The 15,039-nt window shown below is 38.3% G+C and overlaps 1 protein-coding gene across 6 annotated transcripts in view; it reads left to right on the plus strand.

Annotated features, from left to right (window-relative positions):
- Positions 1–560: 560 nt before the first annotated feature.
- The window catches only part of ZBTB20 (zinc finger and BTB domain containing 20), a 397,155-nt gene continuing 382,676 nt past the window's right edge, over positions 561–15,039 (plus strand). For 4 of the 6 annotated variants that reach the window (XM_031556020.1, XM_031556022.1, XM_031556018.1 and 1 more), the window contains exons 1-2: positions 742–1,146; positions 8,599–8,655. The gene's annotated coding sequence lies outside the window, so the exon portion shown is untranslated. Of the gene's footprint in view, positions 1,147–8,598; positions 8,656–15,039 lie in introns of all 6 variants that reach the window. The other 2 variants (XR_795317.3, XR_002118321.2) reach the window with 2 other exon arrangements.

The raw sequence follows: 15,039 nt of genomic DNA on the forward strand, positions 1-15,039 counted from the left end.
CTTTTTTTAATGCCGCCCAGAACACAGTTGACCTTCCAGACTTTCCAGCTGTTCCAGGAAAACTTGGGTCTTCTTTGGCTGTCATTTGGAATGACCTGCTGCTCATGCACATCTTTCACTGGGGCTTCTTGCTTAAGAACACACTGGAAAGAGGCTGCGTAATTCATGAGGGTGTATACAGCTAATCTACCCACCTAGTGAAAAAATGGAAGTTCTCATAAACTCAGACAAAAATCCTACTTTTTCTTTGTGGGTCTGGTAAAACATGAGAGGTTTAGGGGACATTTTCTGTGTGCTTTGTTACAGTTGTCTCCACTGAAAGGCTTCAGCAAACAAGTTCTATTTTCCTTTAGCTAGGCAGCTTCCAAGGCCTCCAGAGGAAGATTTGAAATCAAAAGTTAAAGGATGAGGGGACATTGTGCATATATCCCCAATTCTGCCTCTTTTGTCCAGACATTGTAAGCTAATTTTTAACTCCATTATCATATTTTTTTTTATTTTCTCCTCATTTCTGATGCTTGTCCCTATTTTCTTACGGTGGTAGGTATATTTAGAAATACACATATTACTTACACTTTTTTTCTTTATGTGTTGAACAGAATTTGTTAAGTCATTTGTGTGAGCAGTACACAGTAAACTTTTTCATGCAATAACACTAAATATTAAATGTAGAATATAACATGTTAATAAAACGTTGCTAATGTAAGTAGGCCTCCTAAATTGGAGGATACGACAGTTCTGTGATTAAATGCCTCATCTCTTGAATTGAACCTTTGGAAGGCATTGGTAGGCAGAAAAAAGCGTAGTACATAAATATTGATAAAATTATTAAGACCTAAAACCAGCAACAAATAACAAGGAAACAAATTAGGGTGGACCATGATGGTCATTAGGAGTAGAGGATATAGCATATTATATTTGTACAGGTTTGTAGAAGTATAGCAGAAATGCTGAGTCACAACTTGAAGCAGAGCACCTGGTGGGAAGGCAGGGCTAACCCACGGGAGCTCAGGTGCAAGCAATGCTCCTGATTGACCAGAAGGGGTAGGGCAGAATCCACCCTTTCCCAGACCTCATTTAAGGGTTGGCAGGGGGGCACATAGGTCTTTTGCTGGAGATCCCTGTGTATCTGAAGACCTATTTAGGGTAAGAAGTTGTTGTGGTGTTGTTGTTGTGTTTGTTTTTTTTTTCTTTTCTTTCTTCTTCCTCCCCCCCCTTGTTTCTGTGTCTGTAGCTGTTGCATTTAGGCTTATCCTCATTTATTGTAGCCTGGAATTTTGCTAATCTGCTATCTTTGCTGTACTTTCCATTGCATTGTAGTGTTATATTAAGCAATGAGTGATCGGTGGTCTGTTAGCACCTTCTAAATATTATCTTAATATCCTTGTGAAGAATTCTGGTTGTGTGTGTAAACTTTAGAATAGATTTTGAGTGGCTTGTCTCACATATGTAGCTTCAATGTGTGTTTGCGTATCTTTATTAATCCAGAGCTTCCTAATCAGTGTTATGAAATTGTTCCCAACGAGAAGGTAGTTAAGAAAAATTGTCTGAGATTTACAACTGCTTTTATTCTATATTAATAATGTAGCATTTTTCTGGATGACAGTGACAGTATGATAGCCTGAAGTTGTGGAGATGGAGGTAGCATTGTTCTACACTGCTGACTGCTGGAGACTTGAAAGGGTATGCTCCAACTTTGTCATGTGCAGAACTGTTACTGCTTTAGCACACCTCCAGGAAGGAACTTGGACCTCCCCTTATATCTAATGTGTCTTAGGATATCAATTTGATGCAGGATACACTGCATCAAATTAGCACTGAGTTAGTTAGAGTCAGCAATATATAGGAAGAAGGTATATAAGAATGGTCAGGTATGGACCAGTTACTTGCAGGGTCATCGTGGGCCTGTGACATTCTCTTTTATTAGAGGTGCAGACCGTTTTGATTTAACATAGTGTCATCGCTGAGTAGAGAAAATGGGCTTTTTCCTGACGCAATATTATTTTTCACTGCAACACTTCTGACTGGCATCTTGACCAGCTTGCCTCTTAATCCTGCTCCTTTTCAGCAGATCTACAGAAACAGGAGATGATGCGTATGCCTCACGTAAATGTCATTTTCACTCAATTGCAAGTTAGAAACAAGCCAGCTCATTCACTGATGAACACATGAATACTATATGAATACTATACTAAAACTTCTATTTCTGTATTTAAAGTTCCGTCAGGGTTCAGTGAGAGGAAAGTATTTTGGGGTTATAAGAAGTGTGTATTCTTCAAAACAGCCCCACCTTAGAAAATACAAGTCCACACAGGCTTAAAAAATATTGTGTTGTGTCCTAGAATAAAGCATGTATTTCATGCTCTAAAAGTCTGTGGTTTGTAGTTGAAAAAGATTAAGTAAATAATTCAGAATTTGTTGTGTTTACCTGTTAATAATTAAGCAGGTTAGTCTGTGTACTTTTTATAGATGTTGAGCTTTATTTATTTTTATGCTTGGCTCATGTTCTGATTTTTAAATTTGAAGATGTTTCTGCCAAGGAGGAGATGAGAGAAAAGTCATCAAGGAGTTAAATGTTGCTGTGATGGTTTCATCCTGATGGGCAACTAAACTCTACCACGGTGCCCTCTCACTTCCCCCACTTAAAGGAAGAGTGGAAGAAAATATGGAAAATGGCTCAAGGGTTATGAAGAGGACAGGGAGATCACTCACCACTCACCAGTTACCATCACAGAGAAAACAGACTCAATGTAGGGAGACTGATGGCATTTATGGCCTGTAACTGACCAGTTACTAACCAATTTCTTATTTCTGGGGAGAGAGGAGAATTCATCTTTATCTTCCCTTCTACTTTCTGCTTTCCTTATTTCCAGTGCTTTGAGGGAATTAATTTTTAAGGATGATAATGATTTTTTTGGACAAAGGCAGATACCTTTGATTCCTACTTACTAATGCCTGAAACTAGGGATGGAGGAGTCTTGTTATAATATGGCTTTTGGTTGACCTCAATCAAGGAAAAGTTTCAGCCTCTGTCTGTTTTAGAAATACAACCAAAATGTGGAGGAGAGAAATAAGGAACAGGCACATCATATTTCTGTTTTCTTGAATTGTGAATTAGTTACATTCTGCTGAAAAGTGCTAAGCTGACAGCTCTGAAGTCTGAAATCATCTTTACCATTTGAGTAGGTACAGAGAGGCCAGCAGCAGCGTGAGTTTCTCTCAAAATATATTTAGGACTGTTCTTTGTGGAACTTCATTCTCTGGCATGTGATATTTCAACTGAGTGGATCTGTCAGGGCATCTTTGCTTTCAGTGGTCACAATCAGGCCAATAATTTCCCACTTTCCTCTTGAATCTCCATGTCTGTTTCTTGGGGGTGGTGGAGAAGTAAACAATAACAAGAAAACATGATTAGCAACCAAATTACACTGTTTTACACTCAGTAGTTCTCTGTTGCTGTTTACATAGCCCAGACCTTAGCATAGATTGAAACAGAATGAGATTTGGGTGTGTTTTTTTTTTTCCTGCTGCCAGGCAAGAATTCACCCCACTGTTGATAACATTCCCTCCCCACCTTAAGCAAAGTTATTGCCTAATTTTTGGAATGTTTGAAGTGTTTCTCTGGTCTTGGTAGTGTAAGATACCATTTGATATTTTCACTCCCCTTTTCCAAGGGTGAGAGAAAGCACAGGGTATAAGAAAAGTCCGTTGAAATGATTGGCATTAAAAGACAAAAGCTACTGAAATGTGAGAGTGATCTTTGGTCTATATATTAAAAATCAAAGATGTAGAAAGACTGTTTATGTGAGAATTAATAGCCTGATTTTTGTTGACAACTGAAGTCTTCATCTGTTATCATGGCATGTTTTAATTCACTGTCTGCATTGGTATTTCCTTCTGAAGAATTATATATGCTAGTACCACTACTATTTAAAAAATAACATTTGCCTCTCATGTTCCAGGCAATGTTTTCTGTTTAAGTTGAGTTAAATAAAGTTAAGAGGAGGTATTAAGCTGGGAGACAGTGTTACAGAATGCTCTACTACTTCCCTTCCTCCATTGCATTAATTGCCTTCAAGGGTCGTTTTGTTCTTGGCCTGGACAGTTAATCTAAGTCTTCTGTGTAGGTAAATGTGGGCAAATAGTTCTCTTCAAATAGAATTTAGAAGTGAACAGAGAACTTGAGTTTTTTCTAAAAGACTTTATCCTGCATTAATAGTGGGACTGTAAATTGAGTATTATTTTTTAAAACTCATCCCTGCCAAAAAGCCAGTTCTTATCCAGTTTATTTTATAGTCACAGGTCCAGTCAGTGGTCTGTTTTTGGCAGTTTTCATGTAGAAATTTTCTAGAATCTTTTATGATGGAAGTTTAATACTAGTCATTTGATTTTTATTTTTTTTTCCCTCCAGACAAACAAGCTTGTGTAGTGAAACAAGTTATAGGGATCTCAAGTCTAGTTCTCAGTAGACTGAGGTCCATATCACAAAAGACTTTACTATGATCAATAGTAATTGGTTGGTGGTTGTAAGTTCAATGGAAGAGACTGAACGAGCCACAAAATCTCTCTACGGTCCCTCAGTTCAAGGCAGAGGGACAGCAATAAGCCTGTGTCAGTGAATCTTCTGCTGCTTGCAGTACTGTCCTGGAAATGAGAGGAGTTGAAACTCTAAGCTTGGCAGATTAGCTTTTTTCATAAGCAGTATATTCACAGTCTTTTTTTCAAAAAGAGCATTGCTGTGATGCATTGTCCATTTTGTTAAGGCATACTTTACCCAGTGTTTGTTGCCAGGTTGACTGAACCTAAAAAGACCAAGAGATTTACTGGTAGTCTCACAGTGAATCATTGTTTGAAATTCTTTTGGCTGCTATATTCTTAGCATTAATCAACGGTAGTTCCTTTCATCTACGTGCTACCAGAGTTTAGTTTGCATATATGATGACTGTGTTTGGGAAGAATTGAATTGGGATAATGCTAATATAATTTATCTTATTCTTTGAATGCTGCTGTTTGTATATAGAGCCTTAAAAAGAGAAGATTCTTGTATAATTGTCATCCTATAATATTTTCTATCCCCTTGGCAAAAGCTCCGTATGCAAGAGAAGTGTAAATAAAATTTATGCATTCTTTACATATTATGGAATGGAATGTATTTATCTTAGTTTTACTTAATTTGTTGATAATTCACTGAATAGGATTTTTTTCATTCACAGCAAAGTCAAAAGGCCATGCTCCTTATATGGTATTATCATAAAGAAATGGACAAGTATATATGGTTCTTTCCTGTTAGCATTTTGCGGAATCATAGAATCACAAGGTTGGAAAAGACCTTATAAGATCATGTAGTCGAACTGTCTTCTCATTACCACTGCTACCACAAGCTACTAAACCATATCTTGCAGCTCCTCATCCAGATGCCTCTTGAACACTTCCAGGAACTCCCTGATGTCTCTGGGCAGCCATTCCAGTGCTGACCACTCTCAGAGAGAAAAAGTTTTTCCTTGTGTCTAACCTAAACCTCCTCTGGTACAACTTGTGGCCATTTCCCCAGGTCCTGTCCGTTGCCTGGGAGAAGAGGCCAAACCCCTCTTCACCACAACCTCCCTTCAGGAAGTTGTAGAGTGCGATGAGGTCTCCCCTGAGCCTCCTCTTCTCCAGACTAAACAATTCCAGTTCCCTCAGCCACTCCTCATAAGATTTGTGCTCCAAACCCCTCACCAGTTTCGTTACCCTTCTCTGGACATGCTCCAGGGCCTCAACATCTTTCATGTAGTGAGGAGGCCCAAAACTGAACACAATGCTCGAGGTGTGGCGAGTATGTACTGCTCTTACTGTAGAAGCAACTGGCATAGCGGAAGAAGCATTTTTAATTTAGAACTGTTGTGCATTTCTATGTTTTTTATCTTTATGTTAGATCTCTTACTAATATGCTTCATCCCTGAAAACGCATTTTTTTTAGAACGCTATCTCAAGACTGAGGATTGTGATATATTTTGTGACCTTGAGGCCAGTAAGACTGTCCTAAGCCTGTGCTGCAGAATATTCACTCTTGCTTGATACATAAGGCTTATATTTCCAGTGAAGCTGAAGTTTATTTCCTGAACTGTGTACATAGTTTTTCATGATGTCAGATTTAGAGGGTATTATCTGAAATAATTTGAGTCGCCAATAAACCGTTGCTCCAACTGAAACTATTAAATGTAAACATGGAGATTGGAATTTAAAACAAAAGGAACAGTTTGTAATTTTAGATATGATATGCTCTGTTAGCATGTTAGTCCAACAAATGACTACCTCAAGTGTAAGTCTTGATTAACTTAAATCTCATATAAAAGTAGTTTTAAAAACTATGTGGCAGAAATGTTATCACTTATCAAACTCAGACATACAGAAACTTGGAAATGATTAATTAAAAATAGTGAAAATCAAGATAACATACCTCAAGATAACATAACAGTTACACTGACTTCTGTGTAGCATTTTCTGGCAAGAATTTTAACTAAGAAAAGGATAGGTGTTTGTCATGGTTGTACAAAACTTGAAATTGCTGTGGACCAGAGAAGACCTGAGACTTTTGAATTCACAGAGATTGAGGAGATAATATCTAAGTGTTGCTGCAGGCCCAACTGATCAATGAGTTTAAAACAGATTTTCCTATGCTTTTTCCTGCTTTTCATGTATTTTGAATTCCCCAGCATAATGCACTCTTCCTGGGCTCACCCAGCATACTGTAGAGAGATTCAAGTCATCTCTCACTGCAGCACATAGTTTGCCAGCCAGCACAGAGCACTTTGTTGTTAGATGAGTTAGACAACAAAGCAAACAGTGCAGTTTCATACTTGCTAGTATCACTTAAACCAAACAGACCCTCCTATAATATATCTAACAGCATCTAAAGGTCAAAATCTGATCCTCATTACTTGATATTTTAGGCTTTCTGTTTTGCTTTATTCATTGTCAGTGCAGAACTGTCAGACGATTAGAGATTGTGGTTGTGCGATGTTGGAAAGTGCTACCAGCTGCCATCCAGTGTGTCTGTTCAGGCAGTGACAGACCTTATGAAAGCTAAAACATGTGCTATACAGCCTTATTTCGAGCAAAATAAATCTTCTCTGAAAACAGTGAAAGACTCCATACAACAACCGATGCTGTGGATGCTGATGACTGACCTGTGTAGGGTGGGAAGTGTCTTCAAGTGATGAACTTAGGACATGGTTTGTTTGTTATAATTGGAGGTAGTAAGCTCCCAGAAAACAAAGGCATGGCCATGGGTATGAAAAGAAGTTGTGAGTGTGTAGGCTGGAAAGAAACAGAAGCACCTCTGTAGTAGCAAGAGAGTGGTGGGAAGTCAGGCCTGGAAATGATGAACCAGAAAGCCTGCTGTTATTGCATTTTCTTTACATTGAGTAAGCAATGCTTTGCATCCTTTCCTTCCTTATAAACTAGGTTGCTTCAAAGAGCAGTTCTTTTCTGTAGCAGTTTACTTTTAGCAGGTAGCAGATCACAGGTCCATTAATACAGCAAATTATCTGAGCTCTGGAGAAACAAGTTTATGGAAAATAATTGCTTTTGAATCAGTTCTGTAGTGTGACAAAGGGGTCAAAATCTCAGTGATTAAAATGTCTCTGTGTATAGCTTTGAAAACCCCTCACCAGTGAAGGATTACAGAATACCAGTAAGCTTAGCCCATTTCTGCCATGGCTGAGCTGGTAATTAGGTTGGCCATGGGTTCCTAGATAGAAATTCAGTACTTGGGGGTGATGTATAGATCTTGCTGCTCCTGTGAGAAAACACAAAGCCTGGCTGGACTGGGCTTGGGAATTGTAATCTGAGTGAACCTCTCATAACAGGATTTGGAAATTATGCTGGTTAGATCCCTAGGCCTTATTTTATACTGTTGGGAGTAGAGTGCCCAAGTCTAATTTCTGACATCAGAATATTCCTGTTTGGTAGCCAGTTCTGAACACTTTTTTAATTAGTATTATATAGTACTAAGTCTGTTTTTAATTCTTTCTCAGAAAGCAGTCTATAGAGAGATTTTCTGATCATTTTAGTCACTAAAGCCAATTATAGCTATGACAGATGGAAGGATATCATACACATTTTTTTAAAGAAAAATAAAAGAACCACTTAAAACTCTTGAACTTTTAGAGTATTTACTTGTAACTTTTTTCACAAGTGAATTTGAACATAAAACAAGTGGCAAAACTTCGGTTGTGGCACCCATTTGTTTTTATCCCTAGTTGGAGTAAAACTACACTTAATGGAAAATGTTTTTTTTTTTAAGCATGAAGTCATATGAGTTGGTCCCTACTGGATTGGTGTTCAGTTGTAAGTTTTCTCTCTGAAGTATGCACAGAATGTGACATGTTGTGTGCTAGCACATTTAGCTTATTTGTTTGTCACCTGTATGCTAAATGTGAATGTGTAAGACTGCTTTGTTTCCTTCAGGTAGCTGTATGTTGATATATATACAGTATTCCACTCACTTCCTCCACTGACTCCTGGTTATTTGACTGTTATGAAAACTCAAGCTGTTTTGTGTGCAAATCTCGAAACATAAGCTTTAATAAGTTTCTTTTTTTCTTTTTACGGCAGCATAAAAAAGAAGTGTTGAGAGCTGCTCTTAACCCTTTTGGAGTCCGAAGTCAAAAGGTAAAATTAAATGCTCCTTTTTTGGGGTTCTGAACATATTGATAGTGTAATTGTTTGGAAATGCTATTTCCCTATCATATTTGAACTGAGATTTCCCATAGGAAAAAAGCAGGGGTACAATAACAAGACTCAAAATATTATTAGATCTCGTTAAGTGCACCAGCATATCTGGGCCTAAATTATGCAGGTAAGTAACAATTGGTAAACTGCAATTATCTGTTTTACTTAATATAAAAACATTGGCGTTAGGAGTCAGTGGGACTTTCAGTAGAGTTTAATATTGCTAAGGATTTAATGATTTTTGTCTCACTATAACTTGATAGTTTTTATGATATATGAAGTTTTTTCAAATTACAGTAAGACAAATCCTGTAGCTCTTTTCTCAGGCAAGAATCCCTCAATGGGAGTTTTGCCTGACTGAGAACTGAATGAGGTCTAAATAATTAGCAATTAAAATATTCAGTTATTGTGCTACTGTATATAACAAAGCACTGGAGGTATTAAAAATTGCTAATCTCCTCCTTATTAAAATGTTAACTGCTAAGCATAATACAGCTTTGCATTTTCTATCATTTGCTCATGCAGTTCATTAGTAGAGGTGAAATGTTTGTGACAAATACTCATTTGAACTTTTAAGGGATTGACTTTGTTGAACAGAAGTGTGTATTGAAGCCACAATTTCTAGTCAAACACTAAATAATGTACAGAGTAACTTTGTGTAGAACTTCTGAATATTTACAGAGCAAACTAGTTGGTAAGCTACTTGTCAGTAGGTGGAACTAAACAGTTTGGGTATTCAATTAGTATTTGTTTTCATCAGCAGCTTCTTGTAATGAACTCAAAGAAAGTACAGATTAAAGATTGTCCATAGAGTATACTGAGCAAGTAATCTGTACTGAGAGGGTTGAGAGACTAGCGTGTGAACAATTCAGTAATAGGTTAAGAAGGAGAGTTGGTGCGTTTGTTCAACTGTGCATCCACTCAGTTAAAATTAGCATGTGAACTGTTTATTACTGAGCTAGTCAAAATGAGGACCAGACTGTTCTCTAACCCTGTGTTACTGCACAAAAGAATAAAAATGTATATCCTATCTTCTTTTGGCACAAAGCAGCTGTAGCAAGATGTGATGGAGAGTGAGAAAGGAGTGGTGAGAGAAGGTGATAACTAGTCAACAAAAAAGGTGAATATAGTATTACTGGAATAATTTGGTGATGGTGTATTTCCTAAGGGAGGACAATCCCCTGAATACTGTTCCTCTCACAGCCTCTCCCTGGAGTAGATTGTTACCTCTTATGCCTAAAGATTTCTTCTTATCTTTTTGAAGAGCCATTCTGGGCCTGGGCATTTAATTGTTCCATGTAATGCTGTTGACAATTCAGGCCATGACTCTGCAAGGATTTACACATGTATTTCACTTACAGCATTATGAGTAATCTTATTGAAGTAGATGAGATTAATTGCAGTATATAAAGCTAAGCATGTATATTAGTCATAGCAGTAAAAGAGGTGTAGTTTTATGTATTAGTTTGTGTTGAGTGTGGAGAATTTTTTAAAGATATATAAATGCATTGGATTTTCTACCATTCGTGTGGCAGTTAAAGACGAAGTATAATGTAACAAACTAAGCTTTTCTGCTTGTTCACAAACTCCACAATTTTGTCAGGTTCTCAGCTGTAAAGTGTGAAAAAGAATAGGCTGCTTTCATTTTCCTTTTTACATGCACAGTTAAACCTCCATCTAGAATGAGATGATCTTACAATTTATTATAGAGGAGTGAAGAGGACAGAAATCAAACAGGAAGATGTGTGCTTCTGTGGACTCTTGTTTATAATTTCATCAGATTGGTACACACCTCAGACATTTCACTTAGTGATAAGATATGCAAATTATTCTGGAGCCAGCAGCAATACTTTCACCTGAATGTTGAAACTGACAGGGTTTTTTTTTTAAATCAAACTTCAACAGCAACAACTTGTATATTAAAGCAACTATTTCGAAGATATAATCAAGTGCATGTTGGTAAGTGCAGAATTGTTTTCATACTTCATACTGTTGATTTCCTTCCCTTCTGGAGTAAGAGTTGCGGGTTTACCTGTAAGTGCGGGATGTAACTATGGGCAACAGTGCAGAGGAGCTATAAATTTATGTGAAAGTGTGCACTACAAACAGGAATGCATAGTGAAAGTGAGGAGATTTAAAAATGAGATTTACCAGAGGTGATATTTCCTGGTTTTCCAGCTGCCTGTATCACACCTTCCATACCATCGTTTTGTCTGTTTCTTCTCTCTTTGGTTTTAGTTTTATTGCATCTTCAGTTTTATTGTGTTCTTAATTCAGGGTGTGACAGTAGAAGCCTGTGGATACGGTGGAAAGTTTGAGTGATAGCTCTTCCTTGGGACTGAAGGCTGAAGTTGCTCAAAGCTGTAGATGTTAGCTGGGGTTTTGTTTTTGAGCTTGCGTATAATCATAGGAGAGGGTGCCACTGAAAATACAGCTTGGGATTTAAATGTTAATTGTGTTTATTTTTGGAATCTTAGTTCAAGTCAAAGTCCACAGCTTATGATGAGATAGTGGCTGAATCCTGTGAGTTTTCCTCAGCCTTAGTTCCTCTTCTTCCTCCTGTGAATGTCTGCACATAAATGTATCTGAGCTCTTCCATCTGAAGTTTGCCAAGGGCTTTTACTTAGAGCTTGTTTTCTTCTTTTTGTTGAACTAATGATGTGTATTTATTAACCAGAAAGAGATCTGTGCTGTAAACACTTAACAAAGGACAAAAACTTTTGCATTCCTGTTATAGTTTGAGTATATGTGTGGTTGCATGTGAGAAAAAGAGAGGTGATTGCTGAGATTATGAAAGATTACAATTTGCTTTTGATTATGTGCCTAGTTGAGTTGTTTGGCTACTGTGTCTGACTAAATCCTCATGTATTTCCTACTCTGGTCTGCATCAGTGAGGCCTATCCTCACTGTGGTGTTATGAGCACCACTGTGTAAGAAGGACATAAAAGTACAAGGGAGTGCCCTAAGGAGGGCTCTGAGGATGGTGAAGGGTCCAGTGGTGTGCTCAGCCCAGAGCAGAGGAGCTGGGGGGGAGGCCTGATGGCGGCTGCAGATCCTCACAGGGAGCAGAGGGGCAGCGCTGAGCTCTGCTCTGTGTGACAGCGACAGGGCCCAAGGGAACGGCATGGAACTGTGTCAGGGGAGGGGCAGCTGGGGGTTAGGGACGGGTTCCTCACCAGAGGGCAGTGGGCATGGAACAGGCTGCCCAGGGCAGTGGGCACAGTCCCAAGTGCTGGAGTTCAAGGAGCATTTGGACACTGCTTTCAGACATAGGGCTGGTGCTGTGTAGGGCCAGGAGTTGGACTCAGTGATCCTTGTGTCTCTTCCAATTCAAGATTTTCCATGATTCAGTGATGAGTGAAAATGTCTTGTCAGTTGCTGTGATTGGCAGGTGAGTTTTAGCTTTCTTCATTGAAATACTAGCAACATTCTTGGAAGGAAGGATTTACATATGCGTTTGTGATTAGACAGATGAGCTGTCTATGCAGTTGTAAGTACCATAACATATCCTTTGATAACTGATTCCCATGGGTCATGGGGTCCCCAGAAATACTCCTTGTGGAAAAGGACTTCCCAAATTCTCAAGACTTCCTACTTATGCCAGTCACAGATTTAGGCCACTGAAGAACGTGTTGTTTATAACATCTAGCACTAGGACCTACAGTGATGTTGTGGATACTTACTTCCTACTGATTTGAGCAGAGGCACTTGAAAATAATTAAAGTAAATGAAAAATCCATACACAGAGCAAAGCCTTCCAGGGGGAAAGTGAGTTTATTGAAAGAAAGATTTTGCTTTTTTTTTTTTTTTGTTCTGCTGAATACTTTCTTTCAAGGTCTTAAATAAGCAGTAAATGTTCTTGTTAGAAATAAAAACTGAAGCTCAAACTTTGATTTTTGTTTTCTGCCATGGCTGAAGAAATTTCATTGTTGATAGGTAGAAAAGGCTGAATTCGGTTTCCCAAAGCTGATAACATGAGGTAATGTATTGTCTCAGTACGAAATGCTGAGTGAGGTATCAGTGAGAGAAATACAGTGGGTATTACGATATATTCACCCTTAGTGGACTGCTTGAAAAGAATTTATAAGATACAGTAGAATTCTGAAAGAATTTCTAGAGGGCTGCAAGATGAGGCACCAATGGAGAGGGAACAGCTGTGATGATTCTTAACTTTTTTTTTTCCCCGGATTGGCTAGAGGGATACTGATGGTTTAGTCTTTCAACTAGATGGATGCCCTTTAACCATCTGATCCAGTATTAATACCATGACTGCCTTTAACAACACTGATACTTGCCAGTTGCCATTAAAGTTGTTTACTTCATGCTGGATAGAAAATAATTGCCTATAGCTGATACCAATAACCTTGTTATCCTTACCAAAAACCATGCGTGCATATTTGATAAAAAGTTATATTTGTCATGTTCATTCAACATCAAGCTTAAAAGAAGATTTTTTTCTCTTGCAAGTTTCTTCCTTAAATGTGAAGTCCAGGAGGGGTAATTCATCTAGTTTCTTATGTTAGCATTAGAGTAGCTGTTGTATTTTTTTTTTCTCTGCTGAGTTTGATTCCAGGGATCCAACAGCATTCCAGAGGGAGAGGAGAGCAGCATCACAGACTGCACTGCTGCTGCTCTACCTGCCATGAATAATAGCCCACTGGGCTAGTTAATCATTACACTAGCTTTCGTGTTCCTTCATAGCTGATTGCTGCCCAGAGGATGTGGGTTTCAACAGTCCTGCTGTCAACACACAATTCAGTAGTCTGTGTATTTGTTTACCTGCATGTATATGCACTATGTTTCGCAGCAGATACTGTGGTAAAACTAACAATGCAAGGTCAGCGTGTATATTATTCTGTACAAAAATAAAAGGAGAGAATGTTTTATTTTGGTAAAGACATTTGCAGTGTATCTAATCAGCATACTAACAGAATGTCCTCATTTAGTGCTATATGAGTGAAAAATTGCAGGGTGTTAAAACTTTTGTTCTTCAGTGATTTGGGTTGATGAGAGATGAATTGTAAAAGGGAGTGAGTAGTAAATCTATCTGGTGGTACAAGATTTCCTCTTCAAAATGTTACTGTCTCACAAAGTTCCATAGGTATATCTTTCACTAAGTAGTATGCTGTAATCCTTTTTAATCTCCTTCCCTCCTTCTTTGCCTTTCTTTTTTTTCATCCTCCCTTTCACTCTCTCCTCTGTCTCAACATCTCCTTTTTGTTCCTACCCCTTCTTTCTATAAATGGGCATATGTTTGTTAGAGCTGATTCAAATGTTTGTATGGTGACACTATGGTGGGGCCACTGAACAACTTTCTATGTGTCTTGTTCAAGTTTGCAAACTGTCTAGCTGAGACCATGCAAGTTAGGCAAAAGCTATCAATAGCAGAGCAGCAGCATTACTGAGTAGTTCAGTATTATCAGCAGTGTGAACCAAACCCCTCTTCTTCCTTTACCAGCAAATTAAATGGCAGACAACAAAATGAGACAGCAAGACATGAACAGCAGTGTGAGCTGGACCGTTTACATGGCAGCAGCAAGCACATCTTACTGCCAAGTAGATGATACAGACAATTCTGTCTCTGAAAAACAGCCCTGAGCCCATTTTAGCCATTCCCTCTGGTTGTTTTCAGTCAAACCTGTATCATTCTTATTGATATTAATAGGATTTTAGGGATCATACAGGTCCCTTTGCCTTCAGAAGGCTTGTCTTCAGGATGGCAGAGAGAATTCACACAGGTAGGCAGTGTCTCTTCTGAGAAACAAGAAGGTGGAACTTGTGTTTTCTTCTGCAAGAAATCAATATTGAAGAAAACAATCAAGAAACATTGCTACTCAGTCATGGAACACTTTCAATTCATTATGAATTTTCATTTGACTTTTTAATAATCTGAATTGTGGTCATTTGCAGAATGGACCAAAAACATTTTCTGTGCTCTGAATTAATATGTTTACAGTTCATAGGCATATGTGAATGTTCTTTACAAGATGGCATTGTCCCAAGATCTCAGTACCCATTTATAAGAGATTTCTTGTTAGTTACGTTCTAATGATTTGATTGGTAGGTGTTAAAACACAATGTTTGAATCCTGAGTGCTTGCCTGGCATGTGAACTAAAAGTGAGCCATTTCAGTATATACCTTGAGATTCTGGAGGCTGTCAAACTGTAGGCAGGCTCCTCAACCAGGAGCAGAGAAACTCATTTACATCACTGGTCTTCAAGGCAGAATGTCTTCACCTCTGTTGAGACAGAGAACCAGAGAATCTTGAAATCGTATGGAGGTGACTGAGTCTTTGTAGATCTTGGGGGGGAGGGGGAGGCGAG

This window comes from Meleagris gallopavo, chromosome 1, assembly GCF_000146605.3.
Source record: "Meleagris gallopavo isolate NT-WF06-2002-E0010 breed Aviagen turkey brand Nicholas breeding stock chromosome 1, Turkey_5.1, whole genome shotgun sequence".
Lineage (NCBI taxonomy): Eukaryota > Metazoa > Chordata > Aves > Galliformes > Phasianidae > Meleagris > Meleagris gallopavo.